General features: G+C 42.7%; 1 protein-coding gene across 1 annotated transcript in view; it reads right to left on the minus strand.

Annotated features, from left to right (window-relative positions):
• The window catches only part of sv2a (synaptic vesicle glycoprotein 2A), a 78,110-nt gene extending 74,441 nt beyond the window's left edge, over positions 1-3,669 (minus strand). The window contains exon 1 of the mRNA XM_061717428.1: positions 3,553-3,669. The gene's annotated coding sequence lies outside the window, so the exon portion shown is untranslated. The remainder of the gene's footprint in view (positions 1-3,552) is intronic.
• Positions 3,670-16,134: the final 12,465 nt, after the last annotated feature.

Consider the following 16,134-nt stretch of genomic DNA (forward strand, 5'->3'; position numbering starts at 1 on the left):
GAAAAGAGGTATTTGACATCGCAGATCCAGGTCTTATCTTGTAACTTTTCCATGTTTATCAACATCACTTCCGTGAAAGTGGATATCATAAAGCTGTTTGACAAATCTCAAAAGAGGCCCGCTCCCCAGGAGAGTCCAGCAGTGTCCAGTTTCTTCAGACAGAGGAAGCTTTTGCACTACATCTCTGTGGTATTTTAACCAAAGCCTGTCACAGACATTTCCGGAGGACCTCTACATTTTTCTCCGCTTTTCAAACGGTTCGCATCAACTACCTGCAGCCCGAAGACATTCAGTTTACTCTCATGTCAGAGAAAACTCCAGCGTGAGCTTTGAGCGCTACGTGGAGATCTAATCTCCTGGTCCATGGTGAACCAACCAGAACCCTCGGGCCGTCAGGGACACGCCTACTTCCTGTTCCCAGAGGTGGAACCAAACACGGTGAGGCAGCAACCACCTTTTATGCTCCTCACCTGTGGAACAAACTCCCAGAATGCATCAGGGCTGCTGACGCTAATTTGCTTGAAGTCAAGCTGTATTTCAGTAATCTCCCATAATCCACTACAACCTTTATTTCTTGCATCTCATTTTTTTAATTATTTTTAATTTATGTCTGTCTTTAATTTCTGCTTTAATTTCAGCTTTCTGCTGATCTGAGATTGGACTGAGACTGGTCTGAGACTGGACTGAGACTGGACTGAGACTGGACTGAGACTGGACTGAGACTGGTCTGAGACTGGTCTGAGACTGGTCTGAGACTGGTCTGAGACTGGTCTGAGACTGGACTGAGACTGGACTGAGACTTGACTGAGAATGGACTGAGACTGGACTGAGACTGCCTCATATGTAAGCAGCACCAGACGATGATCCAGAGAGGAACACACTGATCCAGAAGAAACATAAGTCTCTAAGTGTGAGGTTAAATAGCCATGTGCAGATGCCACAATCACCCCGTGAACAGAAATCAGTGACTTGAACTTGATTCAGAAAGCTTTTGGGGTCGATGAGTCGTGGGGTGACATGGATTACAGGAAGTGCTGTTGTGTTATAGCTGATCGGCAGACGGCACCACTGTGCATGCTGGGAGATCTGCAGGAGCAGCGCTGCAGGAGTCCAGATGAGAGAGAGCTCTCGCATGTCCCGTACCAGCAGTTTGGGGGATATACTGAGTCAGATGTTACCAAGTAAGAGGTGCGATCGATAGACTAGCTGAGATGTTTCTAACAGCCACCGAGATCAAGAGGTGCTTTTTAAGTGGATGTTATGTAGACGGACGGGGTGGAATTGCAAATATGTCAGTCTTAACAAGGAAAGGGAGGTCTGGGCTTCCCTGCTTAGGCTACTGCCTCCCTGATCCGACCTCGGGGGAAGCGGAACAAGATGGATGGAAGATATGAAAAAAATGCAAATTCATAGCCAGACGGCCATCATGCATGTTGTAAAGATAAGGAGCTCCAACACAGAGCCCTGTTGCACCCCTCTGGAGCCATAATGAGATATCGGCAATGATTTTTGCCTCGATTTATTGGAAGATCCCTCGCTGGGACAGAATTCAAAATCAGAGAGCTGATGCATCTTTCTGAGAGTGTGAATATATCATTATTTATTTTATTTTTTTTAACTTATTTTTTATTAGATTTTCAGTAACACCATTCAGTATATACACTTTTATCTCTGTCCAGCTGTAGATGACAAGTATATCCAAATTAAGTTTACAAGCAAATGAGGATCAAAAAGAAACAAAACAAAAACAGGTATCTACTCCCAAATTAGCACATTTAATATATTAAATCAAATATGCACATTCATACATAGAAGCCCACATACAGATTAGTCATGAGGAAACCAGCAAGACTTACACTAAAACATTGCAAGGCCCTGTATGAGTTATGTAAAAGAGTTGGCCATCCAGTAATGTGTTAATAAAAACACTACAGGACTCCACCATTTAGTAAAGATGGACTTTTGGAGCCTTAAATTAGATAGGTAATGTGCTCTGGAGGTCCCAAACCTTCTGGATTCATATACAATATGAAGGGGGGGTTGGTTTAAACCATTATACACTTCTGTGCTGCTGTAAGTAAGATGTTTAAAAGATATTTTTCTGACCTCCCATTCATTCCTTTAGGCATCACTCCTAGAAAAAAAAAACTATTTAAGAGCATAAAATACATCTCCCCAGAATGTCTTTAGTTTGGGACACGACCAGAATATATGATTGGCATTGAAATTTCTTCTTGAAGACGTATCAAAATATCTCCAGATTACATTTTTACTCGGCTGACAGAATGCCAAGACTTTTTATTGCAGCAATCAGCATCCGCTGCCATGTTGGAGCTTTTTCAGTGGCAATTAAAGTCAGAATCAAATTGAGAAATATATAATTGGGCCTGCTTGTACTGTCAGTCCCAGGAAACACCCACGTCCAACGCATCAAATGCAGAAACGAGCGTCACCAAAGTAGACAATAGCTTTTAGTTGAGCAGCTTTTTAAAAAAGAGAGAGAGAAAATCACACTTCAAAAATAACAAATCAAATACCAGATGTGGATCTGTCCCTGCTCCTCTCACAGCCACACAAACAGCTGGATGAGGCTCCACAGAGGCTTCACATCAGACATGCAACGTAGTAAAACGCATCACACGGAGGGCAGATCATTAATGTATCAGGCACCATGTTCCGCCCTCATGTCGATGCTTTCCTCTTTATGTGGACACAAATAGGAAACCAAAAGCCATCCCTCTCAGAGCAGAGTCTTCCAGCACCAAGCAGAACCACAGAGGAAACAACAGGGAAGATGCTGATCACTGTCCGTCATGTTTCTCCGCTCTGCGTCGACAAGGTCATTTTGACGCACGACGCAGGACATGTTTCCTGCTACAATCAGCCATGTCAAGCCGGCTTTCGTTGTTTATATCAAATGTAAGAGTGAAAAAAAGACGGTAGGGGAAAGTTTTGATATTTTTAACTGAAAGAAAAGTGCGATGAAGGCAGGATCGTGTAGATTTGGAGAAGGCGGAACATGGAGAGACAAGGGCATCTGTGCCAAACCCGCGGCTCATTACACCGCGCTGAATTATTCACTTTAATCTCGTCACCTGTGCTGCTTAAAGTCATTAAAACCTTTGTAGGATCCAACCCCACCATCCTGCCTCCTGGTCTGGGTCTTTCTCCACGGACACGGACGGTGGTGTCGGTTCCTGGCGCACAAACCTCCCGGCAGGAGCCGGAACCGAGTGCGCATTTATAGCCTCGAAACATCGACCGATGTTAATGTTTCAGAACAGTTCTCTCCATCATGTTGCTCCCTGATTGTTTCAGCCCTCGTGGATCGCGTTTAGGGGTCACGGAGGCGCATCACAGGCCAATCAACGCCGTTTTTCATCATAATAAAAGCCGATCTGTACCATAAACGCGAGGAAATGTTCCCAAATGTCATCCAGCTCATGCCAAATCACATAAAAAACGACCACAGCAGCGACAATTAGCAGAATCTGTGCATTCAAAAGTAAAAAAAACGACAAAAGAAACAGAAATAATGGGTATTAATCTTACCCTTGGTGGGTATGGGAAGGTCAGCGCGGTCCGGGGTGACCGGGATTGTCTCGGCGCAGGGAGTCACCCGACTACCTGAAGGGAAAAAGCTCCTTTGCGCTTGTGATGTCTGACGTAGTAACGGGGAAATGCACTCCCCTCCCCCTCCCGCCCCCTGCATTTACTACACAGCATCCTTCTTGCATGGACCCACTGCCTCCTCCTCCTCCTCCTCCTCCTCCTCCTCCTCCTCCTCCTCCTCCTCCAGCAGACACCATTCCCGGCAGGATGGGGGGGCTTGCAGCTTCTCCCGCCTCCACAAGCACTTCAGGTGCATATTTATTGTAAATCCTGAGTGTTTCAGTCACGAGTGACTCTGGATCTTATGAGATAACAGTTAATTCACTCACAAGCGTGCGGGGAGCGCGCCCCCCCCTGCGCGCGTCCCCGTCACACCATCGTTTGGCACATATGCCCCAAATGCCCCAAATGGTTGGTGCAATGAAGTGTGCAGGACGAGCCTCTCCCTGCACGTGTGCGGGCGCGTGTCTGTAATTGGCTCCGTTATGAGTAAGAGAGGCTGCAAGGATGAAATAAACCACAAGGATGGATGCCCCTGCTGGAAATAACGGAAAGCTGGTTCTTTTCAAGGATTCCAGGTTCAAGGCTGAGAGGAAGCTGGTGTTCTGCCAATTTCTGCTGCTTTGCCAAAAAATGCTACCTAATGGTTTTCTACCTTTGCAGAGCTTCAATTTTACTGTGTTTTGCTCCCTAGCCCACTTCCTTTTCCCCCAAGTGGTCATTGTCTCTTCTTGCCAGGCCGTTATTGTAAATAAGAATGTTCTTAATGACCTGCCTGGTTAAATAAAGGTGAATGACTGAATGAATATCAAATAAAGCGATATAATTGTTTTTTTTTTTCTTTATCGTATAATGTTCACAAAGTGTAATGCAATTCATGTCATGGGTAGTGTATTTTTGAAGGGTCAAATACTCAACATCCCATATTATCAATTTAGCGTGGCAATCAAACGTTGAAAATCGACTGTGCGCATGCGCAGAACCACAAAGTAGCATTTCTCGGCAGGTAGCAGAAATTGGCAGAACACCGGTCCTGATTCCCGTGATGGTGACGCGGCCGGTGTTCTGCCATTCCATGCTCCTTGCCAGAAAATGCTACTTTGTGGTTCTGCGCATGCGCACAGTCGATTTTCAAAGTTTGATTGCGACTCCAAGCACGATGTAAAAAGGAAAATATGGGATGTTGAGTATTTGATCCTTCAAAATACATTACCCATGACATGAATTGCATTACATTTTGTGAAAATTATATGATAAAGAGAGAAAAAAAACAATTCTATTGCTTTATTTGATATTCATTCGGCTATTCACCTTTATTTAACCAGGCAGGTAATTAAGAACACATTCTTATTTACAATGACGGCCTGGCAAGAGACAAGGACCACTTGGGGGAAAAGGACGTGGTTAGGGAGTAAAACACAATAAAATTGTACTTCTACAAAGGTAGAAAACCATTAGGTAGCATTTTTTGGCAAAGCAGCAAAAAATGGCAGAACACCGGCGCACGGAAAGGAAAAGCTATTAGATCAGTAAAATACTGTGACTTTTGTGTAACATTTGTACATTTTTGACAAATAAATAAATGCCCAACTCAGTTCTCGTGTCCCAGTAAATCATGACCGTGATATAAAGTGCAGTTTCTGAAATGACCACCAGGGGCGATCCCGAAAAGGGGGGTCGGTCTCTGATGAGAATAAAAGTAAAATGTTCAAATTTAGACTTTTTAATGTAGACCTACTTAATCAGGAAAAGGGGTACAGAGCTGAAAATTCCTGCTTAATTAGGAGCTTTATTATGGATCCCCGTTAGCCCTCAGTGAAGACTATTCTTCCTGGGGTCCAACATTGCACACATAAAACAATAAAATATAATCCTTACAGTTAAAACATAACTAAATCTAAAGTAAAAGGAGCTGAGATGTAATGGAATTCCACCCTTGAATTGTTGAAACCAGCCAGAACCAAACAACAAAAGATATTCCATTTTACACACTCAGAATTTCAGAATAAACCAACTAACTAAAACTGATTTCCTTGCTAAGTACTACTTTTTCTAAATGTATTTTTGAATCTAGATCACGGTTAAATGTGGTGGAAGCTTATTCCAATATGTTACTGCTCTATACATTCTAGTCCTCTTTAGTGCATTGGTTCTTGGTAGAGGAAAAGTTTGCATTTGTAGTGAGCTTGACATCTCAGCTGTGCAGAGCACAACTACTAAACTGTAAAAATGATACGGCTTGTTGTGGCTTTACAAGCTCTAACTACCTCCTGGTGATCTTGGAAGTGTCTGGGCACAAAGTGCTTCACAAAAAAAATAAAAAATAACAATAATAACATGAATAAAACAATACAATAAAAACAAGACAATACAGATAAAAACTCCTAGAATAAAAGTACATAAAATCAACATGATGGTCATAAAACAACCATCTCACTACTGATGTTTGGAGAAACAGGTGGGTTTTAAGTTTGCTCTTAAAAGCATCGATGGAGTCCAGAGAACGTGGAGACGGCGGGAGATCAGTCCAGAGCCCTGATCTAATGTCATGTCTTCGTCAAAGATAACACCAAGATTTTGTCAGGCTTGACTTAATTGAGACACTAAAATCACCTAAAAACTTATAGCTGGAATGACATCATCAGGGCCAATCCCCGGCACCTCAGATTTATCCGAGTTCAACTGCAGAGAATTTTCTCCAAGCCTCTGTTTTATTTGCACAAGGCCCCCCATCAAGGAGTTCCATCTCTGAATCTCAGAGGCCTTGAAAGAACAGCTATCGTCTAAACGGTATGAAACATCAGCAAACTGGATTTTCTTACCCGACGGGAGAACATATAATAAAAACAAAAGTGGACCCAAAACATCATGTCTTTGCACTGGTTATTTACTTGGACCGTGCACGGCCTCAGAGAATCAGCACAATAGAAAACAGCTCAAAAAAGATCTAAGATCTGACAAGCTGAGTTTACTTAAAAGAATCCAAGAAACTGATTGCACTTAAAAAGGTAAGTAACTAAAACTAATAATCATAAGTCAAGTTTACTTTAAACATAATTGGATTTACTTAACTTTGTGAAGTTAAAAGTTAAAAATAGGAAATATAATACAAACTTGATCTTTCTAAGTGTTGCCAAGTTAACTGAATAGTTGTGTTTAGTTAATTTTGTCAAGTTACTTAAAATGAAAGTAGCAAGTATAATGATCTTGACTTTTGTAAGTGCATGATGGCAACACTTCTGACTCCAGGGTGTCTTTAGTCACGTTTCCGTTAGATTTGTACAAAACCTGAACATCACAAAGGAAACCTTCAATGGAAACCTCTCTAATTTAAAAAAAAAAGTGCCAAATATTGCTTCCATGGGGTTATATTTTCAGACTTGGTGCATGTGCACGTCTGTATGTCTGGATGTGATGGCGTTGGTGAATCTTAAGTCATCAAAATCTATTTACAAGCTGTTTTCGCGTTGCAGTTGGTCGGCCACGTCATGTAGAAGCTGCTGACGTTCTTCCCTCAACAGTCGCCCCCGGCAACATGAGGACTGTGAACGTGTTGAGTGTTCAAACCCTTGCAGAAAAAAAGCTCGAGCAAATCAGTGCTGGAAGCACAGAGCGTCTCACATGATGCGATGCTTAGAAAACAAAATTAAGGAAACAAAAATCCCCAACAGCAGTTCAAGAGCTAACTTGAGGTTGAGGTCGGGTTTGAGCCCTGCAGGTTTACCACCAGCGTCTTCTCTCAGACATAAAGCAGCTTTATTCTGGATTAAAGCCTCAACTGAGTGAGAAACTTAACTAAATCAGGGAAGTTTCAGTAATAAAAGCCAAAGAAAACCACGTTCCAGGACTCTCCGGTGCTGCGTAGGACTGAGGACGAGACCAGGGTCAGGTGTGCCGTCGTTAATAAAACATGAGGTCGTACCATCCAGGTACTTAGCCACCTCTGACTGGTGTGAACCCACATGACCTCACGCCCCAGCTGTCGCTGACTGTCATCGAGGCCGTTCAGGTCCGATGAGGCGTTTCACCTCGTTTCAGGCGTCCAGCTGTTATCGTCTGTTCGGATCATCTATCTATCTATCGTCAGCAGCCGGCGGCGCCTCCGTCCTGCTTCCTGCTCCGACTGAGAGAAGACGGTGATGAAACACCGTGAACTTTACAAAGTGAAACTTTATCATGGAGGAAAATAACTTCAGCACATCCCTCAGACACTTCATGTTTCACTGGAGTAGTTTATATAAACCACTTTCTATAAACTGGCTGGCACTGATCGAGAAGATAAAGAGCCCCAGCACGGCGCCTTGGGGGACCCCTGTGAGGACGGGCTGGAATACCAACGGTTGTCATCGTCAGTGACCGAAGACCCAGGGAGAACATGACGCCACACCTGAACGTTCACACTGTGACTACGTTTACATGCAGTCAAAATTCGGGTTATTAGTAATATTCTGGTTACTGAAACATTCGGAATATTCCGTTTACATGCGTGAGCAAACAGGGTTATGCCTGTATACATGGTGATTAATCATTCGGGATATCTGGATCAAACCAGCGACGCACGGAGAACGTGATGACGCAATTACCGTCATTTCCGCTTCTTCTTCCTGTATCCAAATTCAAAACAAATGCTGCTTCGTGCAACTTTTCGCTCACCTTCTTGTAAATCTCGCTTCCCGGTACTTTCTACCGTCTACAAATGCCAAAATGTTCATATCCTTCATTACATTTATGAAGTGATTAGTGTCCTCCTCACTCCAAAAGTGTGGCATGGTCTTGCGTTTCTCCGTGTTTAGAAGAACTTCCTGGACTCAAAAGACCAGGATTCCTTGCGAAAAGAGCATGCGCAGAAAACAAATTCATGTTCTGTTTGATCAGGATATCCCGTTTGGCGTTTACATGACCCAATATTGGGGTTTTAAAAGGAGTAACCCAGGGGTCATATTCGGATTTTTAAAAACCGGAATATGAGCAAATTCGGGTTATTCAAAGGGGTTATTGGTGTTTACATGGCCGTGCAAATTCGGGTTATTGCCAATATTCGGGTTTTAAAAGGTTTATTGAGTGCATGTAAACGTAGTCTGTGACCCGGTATAGAGATAGCAGGTAGAGACGATGGACGTACAGACGTACGGACATATGGGCGGACTATTGGTGCCTCAGAGAGACACATTTGGGTTTAATCTAACTACTTTCACCAATCATGGTCCAGTTACAGCACCAGTAAGTGTTATTTGGATCGCAAAGAAGGGCGATCATAAGCAGTGTGTGATGCTGGTCGTCCATCTGGAGATGCTTCTGAGGAGAAAAAGTGGGAGGAGGCGTTGGTCAACTGATGCAGGTGAACTGAGTTCCCGCCCTTACCTATAACACGCCGGTCCGGAGTGGTCCTTCTGATCGTCTCAGGAAACTCTCTGTGCTTCCTCTGGCCCGTGTTCGGTGTGGCGAACGCCGCGATACCGAACAGCAGAGTGGAGACTTTTATTTTGGAGGTACCAACTCATCTGTCCATGAAAGTATTTTTTTTAATGTTCTATTAAACCAAAGTTCAACTAATTTGCATTAGTCAGTTTTCAGTAAATTATTATTTAATAACACTTTTGTCAGTTTGAAATTATTTTTAGGATTATTGCAGCATTTTCTCTCCCAGTTTTTAACTAAAAACATCCACATTCACAAGTGTTTTTGTTAAAGAGTTGAACTTTTCTTGAAAGTCATCAGCTGGTTATTCTGCTGAGGTGGAGAACATCTTTGGAGGATTGTTTAGTCTGAAACCATTGAAATGACGACATAAACTAATCTGGCTGTAAGACTGATCAAATGTAACGCTGCTTCCTGATAAATTAGTTATTTACAGTTTATGTGAAGTCATCCCATTTCAAAACTCTTGTGACATTCCTGCCTAAATGTATCCCTCATATTCTTAAAAATATATGTAGTAAAAGAGAATAAAATAAGCCTCGTTGATGAATTGTGTTTCGTATTTTTGTGTCAAAATCATTGGACTGTCACGCTGTTGTCTGTCGCCAGGTAGGACAGGAATGATGGGCACCTGCCATCATTCCGGTTATCAGCCCACTTTATCTATTTATTTGGTTGTTTATTCATTTAAACTTTTATTTAACCACCCTTTTATTAATTGCAATATAGAGGGATGTTGTTTTCCTTGTATTGTCACCTTTGCTTCAGTTGCTCATCTTTAGATGTTTGGTTTAAATATAAGAAACAACCTGCGTCTCGCAAAAAACCTAGAAACGGCACTGGACAGAAAGTTATTTACTGTTTGCTGATTTAATCTTCTTATTCGTGTGGAGCCACTAAATAAGACGGATTCTTAGAGAAGACTTCTTTGACATGATGTTTAGCCTCTTTTCAAAAACGTGTCATTCAAATCCCCCAGAATCCATTTGATGTTGTTGATCATTGCTGATCATTAAGTCTTACTTCTGAAACAGTTTTCACCTCCAGGTCCTCGGATCTGAATCTGCAGCTCTGCAGCTCTGCAGGCTGTGTGCAAACAAAGCGGACTTCAAGCAGTGTTGACACACAATTTCATTTCCAAGCAGGTGCTAATTTCCTGAATACAGCAGCAGAAAAGGCCCCTCGGCTCTTATCTGGTGTCGTAAACAGGGCGGGTGATGAATCACAGCATTATTCTGTTGCTCTTGGAGAGCAGAGTTTGTTCCTGTCTGACAGCAGAGACGCAGAGTTCAGGACGGAGACGTGTCGCCATCTAGTGGCCACATCCGGTAACACAGTTAAAAAAGAAAAAAAAAAGAAAGAAAACGCACTAATTTAACCTCAATCTGTCCAGAGAAGGATGGGGTGATTGTTTCTGTCTCCGGAATAAGATACTAAAAGCAAAGTCTTCACAAATAATAACCAAAAAGAACAATAAATGTCTTAGAAAATTGTTTTTTATACATTGAAATAAAAAATACTCCCAATTCTGTCTTTACCAGTTTTCTGGTAAAGACTGGTGAAATACATGAGGTCATTTGATTTATTCTTCTATGTATAGTACCTATTTTTCTGTTTTTTTTTTTAATTGTATTTCCTTGCCTTATATTGTTATTTCTGAGGTTTCAGCAAGGTATATCAAATATGGAACATTGGGCATCAGGAGGTTAAACTGATGAGTCTAAAACATTACATTTTTGTATAGTTTAAGCATTTTAAACCACAAAGAGGAAGCTTACGTTGTGGGTGGGGTTATTAAGACCAACGGCAATAGGAAGACTGGGGACGTAGACATTTTCAAATAAGAATGAATCTGGATGCAGCAAAGTATCATGGGTCTGAGGAGACAACCTGTCTTTTAGAGATGTGTCCACGGAGGAGCTACGTGGACCAAGTCCTAGTAGAGAAAATACCTTGTTGTTGCTTCAATTTTCACGCAAACTCAGCGACGTAACTGACATTTGCAGTGACGTAATGACGTGGCTCCCCTTAGTATCCGAGCTGTGGAAAAACAAACCGGTTCTAAGCTGGTTCCAAGTTGAATGAGTTGTGAACCAGAACCAGCACTGGTCCAGAACCAGCCCCGGAACCTGGAACCGGTTTGGTGGAAAAGGGGTACATGTGATGCTGGTAGAGGGGCCCAACCACTGCAGGTTGACCTGCTGGTGACAGATCATGTGATCGGTGATCCCACCACAGTTCTTATTCCTCATTCCAGCTCGTTTCAGCTGTGTGAAATGCACCCCCAGCGGGCAGTCCAGGAACTGCGGGTTTTCTTTTCTTCCCGCGAGAACTGGAGGAAACTAACTCAAATAAATCAAATATTTTTTCAGATAAAATCAAACCTTAAATTTAAAAATGTGTATTTGTAAATACAATCAGTACTGGAGTTGAGGGGGGATGAGAGGGGATGGCATCCCCCCCTGAAATAAAAACAGTCAAAATCATCCCCCTGTAAAACTGCCATCCCCCCTTTCCATCCCTTATGTCATTTCATCAAATGTGGTATTACTTCTATTTCAACATTTAGAGTCATCACCAGAAAAATAACATCAGAAAAATAACTTATTTGACAATGTTCACCTGTTTCAAGTAAATTTTCCCTTGAAATAAGTAGGAAAATCTGCCAGTGGGACAAGATTTATCTTCTCATTACAAGCAAAAAAATCTTGTTCCACTGGCAGATTTTTCTACTTATTTCTAGTGAAAATCTACTTGAAACAGGTGAAAATTGTTGTTTTTTTCCAGTGATGAGTCTTGTTTTAAGTGTAATGAGATTTCTTTACTAAAGTGAGACATTTTAACTAGAAATAAGACAAATATTCTTGTTAAGATTTTGAGTTTTTGCAGTGATCCATTTTACTTATCCTGTGAAGGACAGAGTCATATTGATAAGTTCAGAAAACTGTTTTTTTATTTTTGTGTTGATGTATTTGATGTAAGCCCAGTGGATATTTAAAGCTTACAGAAGGCTGCATTTAACTGCTGCTATGTCATTCCTGCAGTATTTCTGCAGGTGTTTTGGTCAGTGCTATTAATTGTAATATATTATATTATTTGTAATCAGCACAAATTATCTGTCCCCATATGATAAAATCCACCATCCCCCCTGATTTATTTCATACTCGAGTACTGATTACAATGATGAGATTCGGGCTTGCGCGTGATGTAAACAAGGACGCGCCGGTCTCGCGGCTCTGCGTCCTCCCGTCAGCGGAGGAGGAGGAGAAAGAGGAGGAGGAGGAAGAGGAGGAGAAACCAGCCAGAGCGGCTTGGAGGCAGCAGACGTGAGCAGCTCTTTGTTTTCCTCCATTCAGATGCCCGCAGATGATGATGATGACGATGATGATGAAGGTGGCGCATCCTCACGCGTCGCCTGTGTGAGCGCGTGGCCGTGAGGCGGGAGCGGGGTTATTTATCACCACTATTTATCATTATTATAATATTATTATTATTGATATTTGGTCCTCGGAGGAGTCGCGGCGCGGGAGCGATGCCGGGGACGCGCGCTTGGCCATGAGAGCGCGCGTCATGGAGCTGCTGTGGAGGATCCTGGCGGCGCTGCGGCTGGACTGCTGCGGGGACGCGGACAGGTGAGGACAGGGGACCCGGGGACCTGCGTGGATCTGCGTGTTCCAGCCATCAGTCACGACCCGGGCCACGCACGCACATCTCCATCCACGCGTCGTGACACCGTGTCCAGGACGTGGAGAACGCGTGACATTTCCATTTACTCCGCGGTTGCCATGACAACAGGTCTCCTGAGTCATCGTGCGCGCTCCCGGAGCCGGTTCTGGCACGAGGTTCCACGACACCCCCCCTCGTGATTCGGAGCCATTAAAAACCCACTTCCCTCCTCCCTGCAGGAGTGACCCAGAACAGAAACCGGGTCACCAGCTGCCCTCTTTTCTCTCTCTGTGGGCGCGCGCTCAGAACAGCTGGTTCCACCTGTAGTTAGGTAGGACCTGCCCGTACCGCGGTTGAATTGGTTTGATATTGGATATTGGATATTCGACATTCAACACCCATAAAACTTGTGATACATAACACCTATTGTTTTATGGGTGTTGAATTCATTAAACCTCATTAAATCAGCCCATAATATGATTTTATAATAATTACTCTCTTGTGATATATAGTCTAGAATGACCATGAACACATCACAAGCAATATGACCAAAATCAGTGGTATGTATCACAAGTTTTATGGGTGTTGAATTCATTAAACCACATCAAATCAGCCCATATATATGATTTTTTATATGATTTTTTTTAATAATTACTGTTTTGTGATATATAGTCTAGATGACCATGAACACATCACAAGTGGTTTGACCAAAATCAGTGTTATGTATCACAAGTTTTATGGGTGTTGAATGTCGAATATCCAATATCCAATATCAAACCAATTCAACCGCGGTCCTGCCCGTTCGGGTGTCGTGCCAGAATCTGATTTCTTCTGATTTCTGGCCGCGGGAGCGCGCACAGCAGCCCGTTGAGCGATAGCGCTAAAACGTCAGATTTTCAGATTATGAAGCTCAAGAATGAGATCAAATCACATTTAGGCAGAAACAACCTTTCATTAACTGTATTTGGCCTTCAATCAATTTTTGGCAGGTGAAAATGCCTATTTTTCTGTTGTAATGGTGCTCTAAAAGAGTTAAAAGCAATCCTGTGTTTATATTATGAAGCTCAAGAATGAGATCAAATCATATTTAGGTAGAAACGACCTTTCATTAACTGTATTTGGCCTTCAATCAATTTTTGGCAGGTAAAAAGACCCATTTTCAGGGGAGAAATCAGATTCTGGCAGGCAATCACTTTTTGGCACGACACCGGCGGTACCAGGGAGAGATGGGTCCATGTAGGCAGACAATCTTTGGTTCATGAATAAGTTAAAAATAGCTCTATTATTCTAACTGCTCTGAGTGAGAATAACACATTATTCTGGCCACAAACACCCGGACCGGTCCCAGAAGGTCACCAGGAGCAGTAAACCTGCAGGAACAGTCTGTCTGGTCACATCACGTCTCACAGCATCAAACAGTAGTTTCATGGGGGAAGGGGGGGGTACTCAGTACCAGTGGGGAGGTGGTACCAGCAGATATCTGGACCAGCGTTGCTCTCTGAGATGGGACTTGGTCTGACAAAAGTCTCTGATAGTTTTAATGAAATGTGACATTTGCTTGGGGGCCAGAATAACAAAATATTTTTAACATCTCTTCACTCAGATTGGATAAGCAGCATGTTATCCAGGATCTACAGGACTGTCTCAGAAAATTAGAATATTGTGATTTTCTGTAATGCAATTACAAAAACAAAAATGTCATACATTCTGTGTATTCATTACAAATCAATTGAAATATTGCAAGCCTTTTATTATTTTAATATTGCTGATCATAGCTTACAGCTTAAGAAAACTCAAATATCCTACCTAAAAAAAATGGAATATTCTGGGAATCTTAATCTTAAACTGTAAACCATAATCAGCAATATTAAAATAATAAAAGGCTTGCAATATTTCAGTTGATTTGTAATGAATCCAGAATGTATGACATATTTGTTTTTTTTAAATTGCATTACAGAAAATAAAGAACTTTATCACAATATTCTAATTTTCTGAGACAGTCCTGTATGTTGTCCAGGATCTATGTTGTCCAGGACCTGAGTCCCTCTCAGGGTCCACAGGAGATGGACCAGACTCGGTGGACTTGGTCCCTGACATTCCCACGTCACGGATGAGCAGCATCTCCACGGTAACGCAGCTGAGTGACATTTACTGTGATGGATGAAGGTCGGTTCAGTCCATCTGCGTCACAGCGCTCGTTTGGATGATTTAGACTCAGGCTGCTGCCCAAAAAACTATACTTCTTTCAAATTAAGGCCTTTTTAAACTGTTTTTTTAAATCTTATTTTGAAAATTTTAGTTTCTCATTTTATTTTGAAAATGTCTCCTAAAAGTAAGAAGCATGAGTTAGGAACTAGTACCAACTCAGCTCTACTCATCTCAACTCGGCCTGGTTTCTTTTCCATTACAATTCAGAACCTGGAGCAGAAGTAGGAGGTTGGAGTGAAGCTGCTGTGACGTATTTGATTGTGTATCTAAAGGAAGAAGATAACAACACTAAAGATGTAGAACCTGGAGGAGATGATAGATGTGCTGCTGGGTCTGTGGCTTGTGTTGGATACCAAGTTAAAAAATGAGAGTGAGAGAAGCTTCAAGCGGTGACGCTTTTTCATTTTGTTTAGTTTGTCTCGGCGCTGCTGAAAAGTCAGCTGGAGCCGCGAGCAGCTATGAAGTGACAGAGCTCCTGGTAGATCTGGTCGTTCCTTATCGCCCGTCTAGATCCCTTTTTAATTCTCTCCTCAGCCACCAGGTTTATGAACATCTGCACCTCAGAGTTGGATCAGGAAACAGACTTTTGCTGTGGTTGCCGGTCGAATAAAATTAACAAGAAGCCAGAATCGCTCTTTCTCTGATGTCACATCCTGACTCAGACGTCTGACTCCCAACCCCCCGACCAATCGGTGGCCTGTAGTGTGATGACGACAGATACAGCCGACTCAGACGCTTAGAACCTCGGCAGAATAGATACAGAAAAGTATCTACTCGGCCTGTCCTAACTGCATGCGAGCGTCCGACTGTCGCGTCGCACTGCGTGGCATCGGACGCGCTCTGTCCACACTGAACGCGTTATCGGCCCCCACGTTCTACCACGTTCTTTTGATTGACAGCTGAGACTCGCCTTTTAAAAGGCTGATTTATGGTTCCGCGTTACACCAACGCAGACCTTACGGCGTAGGGTACGCGGCACACTCACCGAACGGTGCGCGTCGCCGCGTACCCTACGCCGTAAGGTCTGCGTTGGTGTAACGCGGAACCATAAATCAGCCTTTATTCACCCGCCCGTGCGCTCCTGAGAGAAACTCTTAAAATAACTCCTAAAAGAGTAAAGGGACAAGTAAAAGATGTGTGATTACTTGTAATCTTCCTACGTTTGTACTTTCTAACAGAAAACAAGCGTATTATTCGGTGGAATAAGTGGGGAAAAAAAACGAATGGTGA

This window comes from Cololabis saira, chromosome 3, assembly GCF_033807715.1.
Source record: "Cololabis saira isolate AMF1-May2022 chromosome 3, fColSai1.1, whole genome shotgun sequence".
NCBI classification, from domain to species: Eukaryota; Metazoa; Chordata; class Actinopteri; order Beloniformes; family Belonidae; genus Cololabis; species Cololabis saira.